This window comes from Cyprinus carpio, chromosome B3 (genome assembly GCF_018340385.1).
Source record: "Cyprinus carpio isolate SPL01 chromosome B3, ASM1834038v1, whole genome shotgun sequence".
Classification (NCBI taxonomy): Eukaryota; Metazoa; Chordata; class Actinopteri; order Cypriniformes; family Cyprinidae; genus Cyprinus; species Cyprinus carpio.
Window position 1 is genome coordinate 13,845,096 of NC_056599.1, and position 17,401 is coordinate 13,862,496.

Here is a 17,401-nt window from a genome sequence, read left to right on the forward strand (position 1 = left end):
GCGGTTCACTCAGTGCTGTAAGAGAAAGTTTAAGAACATCAAGAGCGTTGAAGACGTGGCTTTGGATCTGCACTGAATTGAAAGCAGATCTGCAAAGGCTAGCGATGAAGATCTTTATTAGATGAACACCGCGTGTGCTGTCTACGGTTCAACAGGTATAACTTAGGCTACATTCGAGTACACGATACTATATGACATTAGTTTGTTGTACGTGTAACTTATAAAAGAGGGGAGCCAAGTTGAATGCAGCTTCCAAAAGACAAAAAATAGCCGATTAATATTTTCTATATTTAATACAATCACACCGGCGTGAGAACGTTCAACGAGTCATATCATCAGCTGCGAAATTCAGATCTGCGTTCGCTGGCTGGCTCTGATCCTGAGACAGAATCGTTTTCACAGCACTGCGTATTATAACCAATCACACAAGATTCTGTTGAGCTTATGAATGCAATGACCAATCAAAGGTGTTCCGATGAGTCATCGCTAAAGTGCCGGTGCTTCATTCACTCGCTGGCGGACTGAATACCTCTTTCTGGCGCATTTTTCTCGTCAGAAACAACAAAAGTGCAGATGTGTGTACGAATCTGTAAATAAGATATTGATTTCACAGTGTTAACAGTTTCAAGTAATTTTAATGGGAGTTTTTGAGAGTGATTGAACTCTAGACTGTCAGTGAAAATGTTCTTTGATAATGTAAATGTTTTTTTATAATGTAAATGTTCTTTGCTTTCATTCTGTACAATAAAAGATTAGTAGCCTAACCTACAACGTTTTTATATCACATTAACTTTCATTGTTAAATTCACATTTAATATAAAGTCAGTCGTATTAAAAATATGTTATGCCATGACACCCATATCTGTTACTTAAGTAAACAGACAGGTTTATATGCATGGTTAATAGATTACATTATTAGGCTACTTTGACCATCGCATATTATCTAACATAATCTATGAAGGTGAGAATCGAGATATAATAATAATAATAATATCGAGCTTAATAATAATTTGCCAATATGCTGTTGTAGCTCCTGTGTGTCACATGACGACCCCCCCCCCTCCACTCGTGCCCCCTCAAAAATAATGAGTGCATGACTCCCCTGCTTATACATTAAATAAAATATTATGTTACAGTTTTTTTTCAATCGCTAACAAGCACTTATCCATACTTCAGATACTTTTTCTAAACTCTTAACACAGACTCACACCTACAAAACACAACTGGCCAAATGGATAATTTTCTTCTCAAAAACACATTTTGTTAAGTATATACTAACTCTTCATTTCAAAATAGAGCACATCTTTCTCTACACACACTAACTTTACCAAAACACTGGAAATCTGACTCAAAATGAAATTATTCTGTCAAAGAATAACACTTTTCACTTCACAAGGTACATGCAGTCAATCAAAGTACACCAGGTTTCAAAATACTGGATATTATTGACATTACAAAAACTGCATAGACTTTTATGTTTCAGTTTTACAGGTATTTGCATGCAAAAACATGCAACCCACCATTTTTACACTAAATTTCTTGGTTGGGAACTGTATGTCCACATGTACAGTAATGTTCACATTCAAAAGCATTCCAGTAAAAAGCAAATCAGTTTTTTTTTCTTTACTGTTTACTACAGGAGGTACAGTAGAAACACAGTATGATAGAACAGAAAAAGGTTTACAGTATTGCTTACAGTGAACAAAATATCCATGAAACATACAAGAGCATTCTGAGAAAAAAAAAATACAACAGCAAAAAGCCCAGATAAAAAGGGGGGGGAACTAAAAAAGCACAAAATTACTGTATCTAATGTCTGCGATCTTCAGGGTTAGGCCACATGTTTTCATCAACATCACATCTGATATTATCCAAGGCGATGCACCTGGGATAAAACCGCTTGGTATGTCGGATCCACCTTTAGAAATCATGAACTGTGATGTCCCTGCAGCCAGCATCCATGGCTTCAAGGAGGGACATCTGGTCATGTGGCTGATGGTCATAAACCTTTTACCTCCATGAAGAAAAGAACTCCTCTGTGGGGTTGAGGAAAGGTGAATAGGGTGGAAGGAAGATACTTAACAGTCTTGGTTGGACTTTAAACCATGTTGTTATTGCTTGCGAATGACGGAAAGCCACATTGTCCCAGGTAATTACAAAGGTCCGCATGTTTTCACCCTCCTGATCCTGCTCTGGAACCAGGCGCTGGTGGAGATCATTGAGAAAGGCAATATTGTCGTCATAGCTCCTTGACTCTCTCACTGTTCCTCTCAAAGGGAACAGTGTAGAGCTGCTTCATCCGCACTCTGTGTTTGGACAATGTCCGCGTAATGGTTGTGAGGCTGATGCTATCGATATTGTCAAATATCTCATGGTCCTACACAATTATAGTTTTAATTTCATGCAGTTTTATTGCATTATTTGCAACAACCATTTCTACAATGGCAAGCTCTTGATCATTATTGAGGAGCTTTCCTCTTCCCCCAGAGAGTGGAAGACGTTGCATTCTTTAGAGGGACAAAAAATTCTACATATGCATTACTGTATGACATTATTGACATGTCAAGTGAGAATAGAAACAATCCATTACCTGTTGGTTTGTTGAAAAAAATGCAATGACTGCCTCAACCTGGGCTGGTTTGCCTCTCTTGTGAAAGAAGGCAACATGGTGGTTGACATGCCTGATCACATGGCTCCTGCACCTCTCACTGCATCTCTCCCTACTCTGCTCCTCTCACTACATCTCTCACTGCACCTCACTGCACGTCTCACTGCATCTCTCACTGCTCCTGCACCTCACTGCATCTCTCACTGCATCTGATCCTCACTACATCTCTCACTGCATCTCTCACTGCTCCTGCACCTCTTACTGCATCTCTCTCTGCTCCTGCACCTCTTACTGCATCTCTCTCTGCTCCTGCATCTCTCACTGCATCTCTCTCTGCTCCTGCACCTCTCACTGCATCTCTCACTCCCATCTCTCCTGCTCCTCCTCTCACTGCATCTCTCACTGCTCCTGCACCTCTCACTGCATTCTCTCACTGCTCCTGCTCCTCTCACTGCATCTTTCACTGCTCCTGCTCCTCTCACTGCATCTTTCACTGCTCACTGCACCTCTCACTGCTTCACTGCTCCTGCACCTCTCACTGCATCTCTCACTGCTCCTGCACCTCTCACTGCATCTCTCACTGCTCCTGCACCTCTCACTGCATCTCTCACTGCTCCTGCACCTCTCACTGCATCTCTCACTGCATCCTGCTCTGCTCACTGCATCTCTCACTGCTCCTGCACCTCTCACTGCATCTCTCACTGCTCCTGCTCACCCTCTCACTGCATCTCTCACTGCTCCTCACTGCATCTCTCACTGCTCTTGCACCTCTCACTGCATCTGCTCTTCTCACTGCTCCTGCACCTCTCACTGCATCTCTCACTGCTCCTCACTGCATCTCTCACTGCTCTTGCACCTCTCACTGCATCTCTCACTGCTCATGCACCTCTCACTGCATCTCTCACTGCACCTGCTCCTCTCACTGCATCTCTCATTGCTCCTGCACCTCTCACTGCATCTCTCACTGCTCCTGCACCTCTCACTGCATCTCTCACTTGGCCTGCTCTTCTCCCTGGGCCCCTTGCTCTTACTCTTCCTCGTCCAGACATTACAATGTTTGTCTTTTTCTGTTTCTGTTTCCAAAAACATCAGTCCTCAAAGTCGTCCTTTTACTGTATAAGTGTCAATGTATTAGAACCCCCCCCCCCACCACTTTTAGTGTAATAGAAATATAATATGTTATGTTACCCCAATTTACCCAACATAAATCAGCTGTGTGTCAATTGTTCAATTGTTTGTTTATTATCAGCTGAGATATTTGTTGATGTTTTTGAACTGATATCATTGCAGAAGCAGAGTTTTTTATACTGTATCTAAGGTTTGGAATATTGTTTTTGCTATTGTGGGATGTTTTGTGTTAACATTCGTAAATACTACAAAAACAGTCCATAATTTTGTTGGGAGGTATGGCTTGTCTGTTAAGAAAATGTAAGCATTGTGGAAATGTGTTCATTGACTACATATTGTGTGAAAATGACATGAAATGTGTGAATGGTATGGCCACAAAAGACCGATGCTGTGCTAATTGTGTTTAGAGTTTTGAAAATGTGACAACTGGTTGGACAAATGCTTGTTAGCGACTGGAAAAAACTGTAAAAATGTCAAATGGGTTTCAGTTGAAGGTAACTAAATTACAAAAAACAATGGACTTTTATATTGTCTACAGTATATGCAGATAGAACTGAAACATGTATGTCAAATATGTACAAGAAAGTAATGCCGTTTTTGTAAAGCCATCAACTGTTAGTATTTTGACAGTCACTGTGCTTTGACTGACTATATCTTCCTATTGGATAGAAAAGTACTAATGTTTTGTCCGAATGACTCGATTTTGAATTGGGTTTGCTATGTTTCGATAGAGTTAGTATATGTAGAAAAAGATATTCAGGATTTTGAAATGTAGAGCTTGTATTTACTTAACAAAATGTGATTTTGGCCAGAAAATTTACTATTTGGCTAATTGTGTGATGTAGGTGTGTTGCTGTGTTAAGAGTTTAGAAAAAGTACTTTAAGTATTGGTAAACACTTGTTAGCAATTGAAAAAAATAACTGTAAGAATATTCAGAATATTCATTACTATTTATCTTATTGAACATATGAGAATATTTAAAATTACAGTAAAATTACAAAAAGCTTATAAATGTATTCTGAAAACTGAAAAATATCCTAAGACAAACAAGCTACAACTGAATTCCCTAACTTTTTTCATTTAATCAATTTCCATGGCTTTTCCTATTTAATTGTTATTTTTTTTTCAGTGGTTTGTGATTGCTGAATAAGGATTTTTAAAAGCAAAAAAGACTGCACACAAAACACTATTTGTAGCCAATTAAACATTAAACAGTTGAGCATAGAAAAAATATATATTCTATACATTTACTTTTAATACAACTCATCCAGACCTGTAAGGTATATCCAGGTTGTCTATTACCATGCTACAAATACATTTTAAATCAAGAGGACACACAAACACACACACACACACACACACACAAAAAAAGGAAACTTGGTCAATTAACATTCAGGAAAAAGGCCTTAAGCTGAATATTCTGTCCATCTTTCAGTCTAATGATGAGCTGCTGCTGCTCCTGGTATCAACCAATAAAAATAAACTCTGTGCAGTGTTAAAAGATAATCTACCTTTCCTGTTTTTATGCAATGTATAATCAGCTCTCTTCTTTTCAAATATTAGCATGCATAACTATTGAAGCACATGAAGGATTGCGTCACTAATATTTAGTACAGATAAATCTATTGCCATCAATTGCTCAGTATCACAAAGATGATAAAGTACTGGTGATCTATGATAAAGCATTGATGATCCATGATAAAGCATTGATGATCCAGCTCATTTAAGTTTCTCCTCTGGGCATTTATTTAACCTGAGCATACGTCACAATCACTAGATCCAGCACCTGAGAATATAGAAATGAATTTTAAATGCTAAAATACACATTTCAATTTATTCTTAGATTGTCAATGATGCTTGTAGATGCAGTTTTCAGTGGCACTTTGTGAATTGTGACTGATGTTTTTACTTTAACACTCACCTTGATGGGTCACCAGGTTCAGTTTAGAGTAAACAGTGTCAGAACCTTCACTGGTTTTCCCTAAAAGATGCCAACAGTTACATGAATATCACTAGTGCTTACTGTGTCTTCAACAGTGATATGAAATACATAATTATATTTATAATATCTCTAGCTTCTACAGAGAGAATAAAATAATTTATTTTTACCAATTTACCTCAAAATCAACAACCTGCAATGACCTTCATGGATCAGGTGAATTTCACAGTGAACAGCCACAAACAGGTGTTTAGAAAAATACTGTGGTGTTATTTGTTGCTCTTTACTGATGTGGAAGAAATTAAAATTAAAGGGGCTTTTTACCCCAGAGGTCTTTAGCTCTGCTACACTACTGACATGATCATAAAACCATTGTTTCAGTTTACCTTTGTTTTCTTTATTTATCTTCTGTTTCTCTGTAGATTTGAGTTCAATCTCAGCATAGGTGACGTCAGTAGGTCCGCTTACACTATCTACAGTGAACAACAAAGAAAAAAAGAAATAAGACATTGTTTTAAATGACACAGCGAAATGAAAAACAAAGATGTATTTGAGTATTAATAACTACTGCCTTAGTAAATGATCAACATTACATAAGTACTTTCTGTAACATCATTAATTACCTGTGCTAAAGTCTTTATTAATTGTTGCATCAACCGAGTCATAAATATGAGCAGTTCCTGTAATAAATTGATGCATGGATTAATTTCCAATAATAATAAACATTTTGTCATGCATCTTATTAATTTAAGCCCACAGAAAAAATTATATGATATGTTTTGTTATGCATTACTGATCATAAAATAAAACCAAATGACATATCTTATTGAAATATAAATGACAGTTTGCACAAATATCATATTACACTTTTAAAATTATTTAGTCAGATCTGTCCTGCCAGTTTTGAAAGTTATTTCTAAGAGTTTTAATGCACAGCTTGTAAAGATTTATGGGTGTTTATTTATGGTTAACAGGTAAAGACTGCCCAGACAGCAGTGTGTTATATCCCGCTTCATTCTGGTTCTGTTCTGATGTCTGACTGCTGTTCTGTTCTGCTGTTGACTGACTCTAGAGGAGGGAGACTGGGATAAACACACAATGATTATGTCAAAGTTTTAAAATCAACTTTTAATCTCCCTCCTGCATACATGTTTGAGAGTGACAGAGTGTTTAGTGGCATGCTTTTATCACATTATGGATTTGTTAAAAAACAGTAATTTGCTTCACTGTCTGCTGTCTTAATAGGCTGCATCCTACTGTAACTCAAATGGAATCAAATAACTGTCTAATTTAGAGCACTTTACATACACAGTAAATATATGCATCATACACATTAGATTAGATTCAGCTTTATTGTCATTGCACATGTAAGGTACAAGGCAACAAAATGCAGTTACTGGATAAGATGGAGGACTCAGCTCTACTGTACATGACAGCTGATTTCAATACTGATGACATAAATATTTCCCCAGCCTGTCCAGATGAAAACTGTCCAGAAAGCTTCTAAAACTAGACAACATACCATCTTTACCAGGTTTTGAGACCAGAAAACCAGCTTAGTGCTGTTGTAGGATGGCAGCTCACAAGTTTTAGATACAAATTTATATACAGGTAACCAGCTTAGGCAGAGTTATATGGCAGAAGATGAACCTTTGTTGTTTCTGTAGCGCCACAGCAGGACCAAGAGGAAAACAAACAAAAATGCAGCACTCAGTCCTGCAGTCACTCCAATTATCATGGGATTTAGACCATCAGATCTTGATGATCTGGAGGAAGCTGAGATACATACAGTAGATTTTACATTTAGATGAGTGCTGTAAATGATACAGAAATATTTCAGTTGTGTTTATTGATCTACATTCTCACCTGTGACTGAGATCCAGCTCTTGGGTGACTCTCCTCTTTCTGGGTGTTTGCAGTAGTAGAAACCCTCATGTGACTTTGAGACAGTGGTGATGATCATCTCTGTAGTTTGATTCTGGATGAGTGATCCATCTTTATAGAAATCAGCTCTGAGGATTGGTGGGGTTATAAATTTATATAAACAGCGTAGAGTCAGAGAATCTCCTTCAGTCACAGGATGAACAGGACTCTCCAGAATCACACCAACTACAGAAACAGGAAATGTGTGTTGATTGTAAATAGTATATGGCAAATATGGTAACAAATATTTAATAATAATAATAATAATAATCATTGTCATCCTCATCATAATAATAATAATAATAATAGTTTTTTTTTTTTTATTTTCTTACAAAACTACATTTTTGGTATTAATTTTTGTTTGTTTGTTTGTAGTGCAGACTGATGCGTCCTGTTTTTGTTTAATCAACTGCTTTGTGTACTGACTGTAAATAAAAATAATAATAATAAAAAAAATCAGAAATGAAAAAACAACAACAACAACAAAACCCCAGAAATATAGACTCACGGTGTACAGTGATATTCACAGGATGACTGTTCTCTCCAGATTCAGACTGACACCAGTACACTCCAGTGTCTGATGTGCTGGTGGAGCTGATTGTACATTTAGATCCTGTTTGTGATCCCCAGCGTGATAGTAAACAATCTTCCAGCTGCTGGTTGTCTGAGTATCTTCTCACTCTCCATCTATCAGAGTTACTCTGGTCCTCACAGCTCAGAGAGAGAGAGACAGATGTGAAGTGTTGAGTTCTGCTGGGACTGATGATCAGAGAGACTGGAGGAGAAACACCTGAGAAAACAATTAAAGCTACTATTTGGAAATCAAGACAGTTTTATTGATATAACACTTTACACCATGTACACTGTTTCAAAACAGAATAACATATTTGTAATTATGCCATCAGCATGCAAGCCAAAGACAACTGAGACAACTTCATGAAGTGTTAGAACTGGCGGAAAAAAAACCTTCGTAGAAACCATTATTATTTAATTATTTGATTTGATCCACCATTATCTCAATTCTAATTAAGTACAAATTAATTGTATTCAGTTGTGTTGTGGGCAATAAAACAGTCAAGTACATTATTGTTAAACTAATTTTCACTGAAATAATGAAAAATTTGTAATTATGCCAAAAGCCAAAGACAACTGAGACAACTTCATGAAGTAACCCCTGCTAGTAGAGAAAACATCTTTCTCCATCGACACAATTCAATAGTAGCCTTGTATTATGACAGAAGCAAATTCCATAACAAATCAAGCTCTTACAGACCAAGGAAAATTTCAGGAGAGTCTCATTCGTTCTGTGATTCAGTCTGAACTCACCAGTGACCCATAGTGGTTGTTTGTTGCTGTATGACAGAAGCAAATTCCATAACAAATCATCTGCTTCACACACATAAACTCCTGTGTGATTCAGAGCAGCAGAACTGACAGTGTAGTTTCCTCCAGCTCCTCTGCTGTCTGAGAGCAGCTCATAACGTTTTCTGTAGTCTGTAAAAAGTGAAAGTGTAGAGTTACCTCAAGAAATAAGGAGTTATATTTACATGAGACTTTTAAATTACCTTTGTTGGTATAATCAGTATTCAGACTAGTTTATTTGTTTGATTTTTAATCTCTCTCTCTCTCTCTCTCTCTCTCTCTCTTTCTGTATATATATATATATATATATATATATATATATATAGTTGTTTTTTTTTTTTTTTATTGATGAAACCATTTCATTCAGATATTACCACATGAAACACACTATATCTTACCTGATGAAGCAGTTAGAGTGTACCAGCTGAATGTCCAGCCTGTGGAGGAACTGTTAACCTCACAGATCAGAGTCACTGGATCTCCTTCAGTCAACCACTTCTGTGGAGAAACACTTAAAACTGCTCTGGGTTTATCTGAAATAGAGACATCACTCATTAATAACATGTTAAACTTGTGTGTGTTTATGAAGAGATGATGAAACTCACCTGATACTGTCAGTGTAACTTCATCACTGATGTGTGATGTTCGTGATCCTCCTCTCTCTGCTCCATAACAGGAGTATTTACCTGCGTCAGACTCAGTAACAGAACTGAATGTGTGTTCCTGTAGTTCACTGAAAACACTGTCTGAACCGTCTTTATACCAGCGTTACTTCCAGCTAGTGACTCCTTCACCATCAATGTCACATCTGAGAGTGACTTTCTCTCCTCTGAATACATGTTGATCAGGTTTAACGCTCACTTTGACTTTTGGTGTTTCTGCACAACAACAACAATTCACAATGAAAATAATGTGCTGTTTATATGATCAGTTACTTAAAGCACACATGCTAAATCAGGTTAGACTGAAGTTTTGTTCTCTAAAACTAATATAATCACTGATTCAGTCTTGTGAATCATTTTCATTGTGTTCATGCTAAATCAGGTTAGACTGAAGTTTTGTTCTCTAAAACTAATATAATCACTGATTCAGTCGTAATTTGTGTAAAGTCCTCTTCTTCGTGCTCTGCACCTGTATTCTCCTCCATCAGAGACTTTCAGTGAATTGCTTGTTTTATTTGCAGCTTCAGTAGATTCAGTGTTTGAGTTTTTATACCAGAGAAACTCCCATCCATCCTGTGACTGATCCACCTCACATCTCAGAGTAACTGAGTCTCCAGTGAACAATGAACTCTGTGGCTCAACGGTCAGAGTTGGTTTGAAAAAATCTGGAAATATAAAATCAATGAGAGTGTGAGTTGTGAAACCTTTTCTATAGAAGATTGAATTCAATTCAAGTTTATTTATACAGCGCTTTTCACGATGCAAATCGTTGCTAAGCAGCTTTACTGAAAATTAAGTCCAAACAAAGTCACTTTGGTACATTTCTCGAATCATCCTTGACATTTGCAAAACAGTAAGTGCATTTCTCAAAACAACTCGTACAAATAGCAAAACACAATGGATTACCTGCAAAAGCCAGTCTCTTGCTCAAAATCCTTAGTTCATCTCTCAAAAATAAATATCTGTGTCAATGAACATGTCAGTGCCATCAGAATGAAAAGTTCTTGTGTCATTGTGTACGGATAAGACAGTCAAATTGCTTAGTTATGTTATCAATATAAGTGTACTCTGGAGGGATGTTCTTGTGTAAATTATGGCAACATTTTGGACGACAATTACTGTATTGAACAGTATGCCATATGCTTATGTATGCCATATATCCATTTCAAAAGTACAAATTTACACATTAATGTATGAGGAATATTGACTGAAAGAGATGGATAGAACTCCTAGTTACACTTTTACTAGTGGTCTGACAAAAAAAAAAAAATACCCTTTAAAATGTCATTGTGATATAGAAAAGGAAAAAGTAATATGGGCACAAAGATGAAAATAAAAAATAAGTCCACTGTCAGAATTTGTAACTTGTGTTGTGCTCTGTCTATACAGTATATGCTTTCCAGCTGAAGATTCATGAGATGAACCTTTGAGCTGTTTCAGAGAAATGGTTTATCATTGGTTGATCTACATTCTCTTCATTAGTCAAGATTCACTTGCACAATTCATGCCAAATTCTTGGCAGTTTATGACAACTAGATGAACCATTTTGCATTTAATGACTTAAATAATAAAAATAATAGTAAAAAAATATATAGCCTGAATGCAATGTAAGTTGCTTTGGATAAAAGCGTCTACTAAATGCAAAAATGAAATGTATTATTATTAGCTATTGGTTAATACATATTATATGGTAGAAATGTTTAAGCTATTATTGAGACATTTGACTTGGTGCTAACTTTTTAACATTGTTGAGATCACTTCTGAAATTTGACAAATGTGAAAGCTCTCATATCTTTAGTTTAGCAGAAATATCTGATGTGTGAAGTTTTGTGATGGTGTGATTTTGTTTAGATTTTTTTTGGAGCTTTTATTGTGTGTTTTTTTTTGTTTTATGTTAATTTATATTTATTTGTATTTTTTGGGATTTTTTAAAGACCTAATTTTTCCCCTCTACTTTTTTCCTCTGTGAAGTGCTGCATTCAGTGCATTGAAGATAAATTTAAACTAGTAAACCTTGATATTCCGGAGTGTAAAGCTATCATTTAAAGGTGCAAAAACCCCAGTGTAACCAAAGAAAGAAAAAGCAAACCTTGAGCAATAAAACATTTTTGAAATAGTGTCTTGAAAGAGATTACAGGAAGACAAAGAAATTTCCTGTTTCTCACAGCCCATTCTCATTTTCTCCTTTCTCTTAGGCCCTGTTTATATTAGTGTATTTTAGTTTTATAAAGGTATTTTAAAATAAATAAGATGCTCGCCTACACTGGTGTTTTTACTGTGTTTTTAGAAATAATCTCTGTCTACTCTAAACAATCGAAAACATATGTCACATGACAATTCATGCAGGTACAACCACAGAATGTATAGGTAGATTCCCTATTATTTAGATTGCTTTGAGCGGTCGAATGGAGAATCTACCTATACATATCTATGGGTACAACAATGAGCTTGATGTTATTGTTTACATGGTCATTAAGGATATGCAGAGAGAATGAGAGCCATGCCATCATTTTCAAAAGTCTCCGTTTTGGACCATTTACACTGAAATGCAACCACAGAGTTTTCAAACTAAAACGGGGTCTGCAGCATTTTCAAAGGTCGAAAATGACAGGCGTAACCATAGCAAAAGTTATGCATTTTAAAACGAAAATGCACTATTTTTTTAATTTGGTCTACTTTTATTTCTCATAAGGTATCTAGACACTGTTGATGTGTGTGAAAATAAGAAATATATGAGAGTCACAACTAAGTCTCCTGAGCTTAGAAAGAGCAAACTCTTAGCAATAAAATAATCCTATAATGGAGTCTTGAAAGAGATAGAAGCAAGACAGTAAAGAGATATATTTTATGTCTCTTTCACCACATTCTCAGTTTTGACTTCTTTTTTTTTTCTCAAACATTTCTCGTGTCTCATTTGTGTCTACTTTTATTTTTTAAGGAGAAACACCTAAAATGCTGTTGATATAAAATGGGAGATATATAATAATCACAACTAAGTCTTCTGAGCTTAGGAAGAGCAAACCCTGAGCAATATATATATTATTTTTAAGGACAGTCTGTTTCACAAAGTCACGTTTTAATTGGTACTTTTGAGACATTCACACCACTAAGAATTCAGCTCTATGCAAACTTTTCATGTTTAGAGGACTAGATAATTTGCGATAGTTAGTTGATTACTTCACTGTATTCTTTTTGTTTGACATTGTTTGCACTTTTTGCTGTTTTAACTCAATATGCATTTGTTAAACAGCTCAAAATGAGTGTGTTGCATTAGTGAAGCGGTCAAAATGAGTGTGTTTTAAAGTAAAACAGACTCAATAAATTATATTTGGTTGTGGTAGTACAGTATCATGGTAACTTTTCTGTATTCATGGTAAAATCAGTTGAAATTTTGTATTTATATCAGGTGGTCTAAAACTATATCATGTATATTGAGTCAAATTTTTGACTATGTTGGCCTAGACAAATTTATTCAATGCCATCTGTGCTATGTGGCACTTTTTAGTTTCATAGTAATGACAGGTTTGTTTACACCTGAAAAAAATATGTGAATGACCTGCAGTATTTCATGAATAGTTTGGGGCACTTCATGTTACGTCATCAACCCCTTTCATTACTCCAGGTGTCCCCTCTTAAGTGCTGTGCTGGTGACGGCTCTGTAATAACATGTTAAACCTGTGTGTGTTCATGAAGAAATTATAAAAACTCACCTGATACTGTCAGTGTAACTACATCACTGATGTTTGATGTTCGTGATCCTCCTCTCTCTGCTCCATAACAGGAGTATTTACCTGCGTCAGACTCAGTAACAGAACTGAATGTGTGTTCCTGTTGTTCACTGGAAACACTGTCTGAACCGTCTTTATACCAGCTGTACTTCCAGCTAGTGACTCCTTCACCATCAATGTCACATCTGAGAGTGACTGTGTCTCCTCTGAATACATGTTGATCAGGTTTAATGCTCACTTTGGCTTTTGGTCTTTCTGTACAACAACAATTCACAATGAAAATAATGAGTATAATGAGTACAGTTTTTACTGTATTAACAGTTACTTGATTTTAAAACACATGCTAAATCAGGTTAGACTGAAGTTTTGTTCTCTAAACCTGTTATAATAACTGATTCAGTCTTGTGAATTATTTTCATTGTGTTCTCTGAGGAGATCATTATTTGATGAAAATACTTGCCGTATATTGTCACTGTTACTGGTTCACTGTAACTTGTGTAACGTTCTCCTCTTTGTGCTCTGCACCTGTATTCTCCTCCATCAGAGACTTTCAGTGAATTGCTTGATTTATCTGCAGCTTCAATAGATTCAGTGTTTGAGTTTTTACTCCAGAAAAACTCCCATCCATCCTGTGACTGATCCACCTCACATCTCAGAGTAACTGAGTCTCCAGTGAACAGTGAACTCTGTGGCTCAACAGTCAGAGTTGGTTTGGGAAAATCTGTCAGTATAAAGTCATTGAGAATTTAGAAACATCAATCTTGAGTGTTGAATGATTTTCAGCAGAAAATCTTGTCCACTCATTGTTTAATAATTACTGTACTTTGATTTCATTTTCATTTGTTGTCACACCTCAGTCTTAAAATGGTGCATTTATAATCATAATAAAATGTAACACTCATTTCTCAAATTACTGCAGAATCAGTATTTAGTAATCAGAGTTGGACTTGTAACCTGAAGGTCATGGGTTCAAGTCTTAGGTTGGTGGGGGGACGGAATAACCAGCTTTCTCTCCACCTTCAATACCACAACTGAGGTGAGACCCTTGAGCAAGGCACCAAACCCCCAAATGCTCCACGTGCACCGCAGCATTGGCTGCCCACTGTTCCAGGTGTTTGAATGTGCAGCTTTGTCTCCACCTGCTGTGTGTGTGCACAGGCATGGGTTAAATTCAGGGCACGCATTCCGAGTTTGGGACACCATACTTGGCCACATGTCACTTCACTTTCACTTTCACTTTCAATCACTCGTATGTGATGTAATACATTAATCAAACTGACTCACCTTCAGTTTGTCCAGAGTGGATGTTCGAAATCAGCACTAAAACACAGAGAAGAAACTCATTAAATTGTGAACACTGAGCTGATCATTTGTCTATTTTATTTTATTTTGTAATTTGTCTAGAGCTAATTGCATCTGAGCACAGATGATGATGATCTGGTTAAAAAATAATTGCATCTGTTTTAAGATGTTGTTGATTTGTTTATAAAATTAATATTTTATGATCGAAAGCTTGATCTGTTTAGATCAGTTTTGATGAGTTTCAAGGAAGCTGAGAATAAAAAAAAAAGAAAAGATAATTGCTTAGAATAAAACAGATTAAAACATACTAACAGTGGAAATGTTTCCAGATAAACATTAAAACATCTGACTGATAGCAGTGGTATCTAAATGTTTCTTACACAAGATGGACAATAATTGCAAAACAAACCAACCATTACAAAACACAAACTGCACACTTCCTCTCTCAAAATCATCTCTCACTCATATATCATAAACTAGTACATTTGAAACTCTAACAAGCAGCACTGATGCACAATAATAAAAAAATATCCAGCAAAAAAATATCCAGCATTTATAGACCTGGATTTGATAACTATAGTTCCTGGATAATAATATACATATACATGTAAATATATATATATTATATATATATATATATATATATCCTATATATATATATATATATATATATATATATATATATATACAGTATATCCAGGAACACTGAATAATGTGATTATTTACATAATATAATAGCAATTAACACCTACTGAAATACATAGAGAGAAAATAATACTCACAGAGAACGAGAGGAAGTTGCCTGAGCTCCATACTGACTGAATGATGAGAGACAGTTAAAGACACAGACTGAGTTAAAGGTTCAAGACTTCCTGAAACCTGCGGTCAGGTATTTGGAAACATCAGGACAGATTCAAGACATACAAATGTACCTCATGTCTTAAAAATAATCAGTTGATAATGTTGTTGTCTTATAACATGTTTTCAGAAAATGTCAGAGTAGCAAGCAAGTTTTCTATAGGAACGCTGTCACAAGTCATTCAGTATTAAAATGAAAATGTATTGTTATAAAAGTTCTGTTCAGGTAATTTGTTTAATGAGTTATGTTAATGTGAATTGTTTCATTTCCCTTGTTTAATGAATAAGGCAAATGAAACAATATTTTGATGGCTTTTTTAGAACAACTGCTGATCCTCCTTCACTGGTCTATCTATATATCTATCACATTCTGATGGTGTTTAGTTTGACTGATATATTTGTACCTGTGAACAAAGTTTAATATTCATACACAGACAAGGGATGGGCATTAAAACAAATGTAATGATTATGATTTCAGTTAATGAATTGATGTGCCTTTCTTGGTTTTTGATGCCTGTTGAAGAAAATATTCAATTTACCACGTATTTATAAACACTTTTAATGTGTTTTTATAAAATAAGGTGTATCTTAAACTATGGGTTGTCTTGAACAACAGGTCAGTGTCTGTAGTCTCACGAGCCTTAAGTACAAGATAACAGTAACATCAGAACAACAGAAAGTAAAAGTTCATAGTCCAGTAAATTCTCCTTATTTCAGTAATCACTAGTGTTTATGATTCACTAAAAACAACCGTCTCATAAGAGTAATTTGTTCAGTAATTGTATTACAGTTGTCACATTGTATAATTTAATATTTATATAAATTATTTACATTAAAAAGAATGGACCCAAGTTATTTGTTGAAGAATCAGAATAAACTGTGCTGAGTTTCCCAAAAGCTTCGTAAGCCTAAGAAGTTTGTAAAAACGATCGTACAAATTATCTTAATATTACGGTCTGTTTCCCAAAAGCATCCTAACTTAAGTAGTACTTGAAAATCATCATTGATCTACGAGTGCTCTGGAGTAATCGTAAAGCCCTAAGTGCATCGTAAGAAGACAGATTTATGCGGTCACCTGCAGGACAATCGGCAGATTACACCTTTAACTTTATTCAAGTGGAATGTGATTATAATATAAGGATTTGATTGTGCTTTATTGTACACTTTATGACTCGTTTTCTTTTTTTTTTTATTAATTTATAACTGAAATAATTAAAAAGGGCAGAAAAAATAAAAAACACGTCTTATTTGATTGGTGGAAAAAAAGATTATAAAAGTGTTGTGTGAAGTGATTGATTGAATGGGTGAAAAAATCTGTCAATGACTTGCTGAAGTGCACGAAATATGTATTGGACACGGAAATAACGTCTCTCTCTCTCTCGCTATACTGTATATAAAGTACATTATATATTATTATGTATAGTATAATATTATACACTATAATATAATATAATATTGTATTGTATTATAGTTATTATATCCAAGTTGTCTGTCTGGAATGCAGCATTAGGTTAACATTTCAATAAAGGATCGTGTACTACAATTAAGAGCCATTCTATAAGGTGACATTTCAGCACATGACAAACGGATAGCGACTTCTAAGTAGCACTTAAAGCACATCTACGTGCGACTGCTTTACGTGCATTGTTGGGAAATGCACGTGAAACAATAACGAACGATCGTAAAATTACTCGTAGAAAACGCTCTTAAGTGCTAAGATCAATCGTTATCGGGAAACCCGGCCCTGGTCACTGTATGTTTCACACTTTTGACTGAGTAGTGACACAGTCAGTAAAAAATGCTATTCAATTTTTTTCTTATAAACATTTTTAGAAAGATGTGCTTACATCAGACATGCATCAACATTTAACTGTGAAACTAAGATGAAAG

General features: G+C 35.6%; 1 pseudogene; it reads right to left on the reverse strand.

Moving 5' to 3' along the window:
- Window positions 1-5,481: 5,481 nt before the first annotated feature.
- LOC109101279 lies at window positions 5,482-15,644 on the reverse strand (annotated as a pseudogene).
- Between the last annotated feature and the right edge of the window lie 1,757 nt (window positions 15,645-17,401).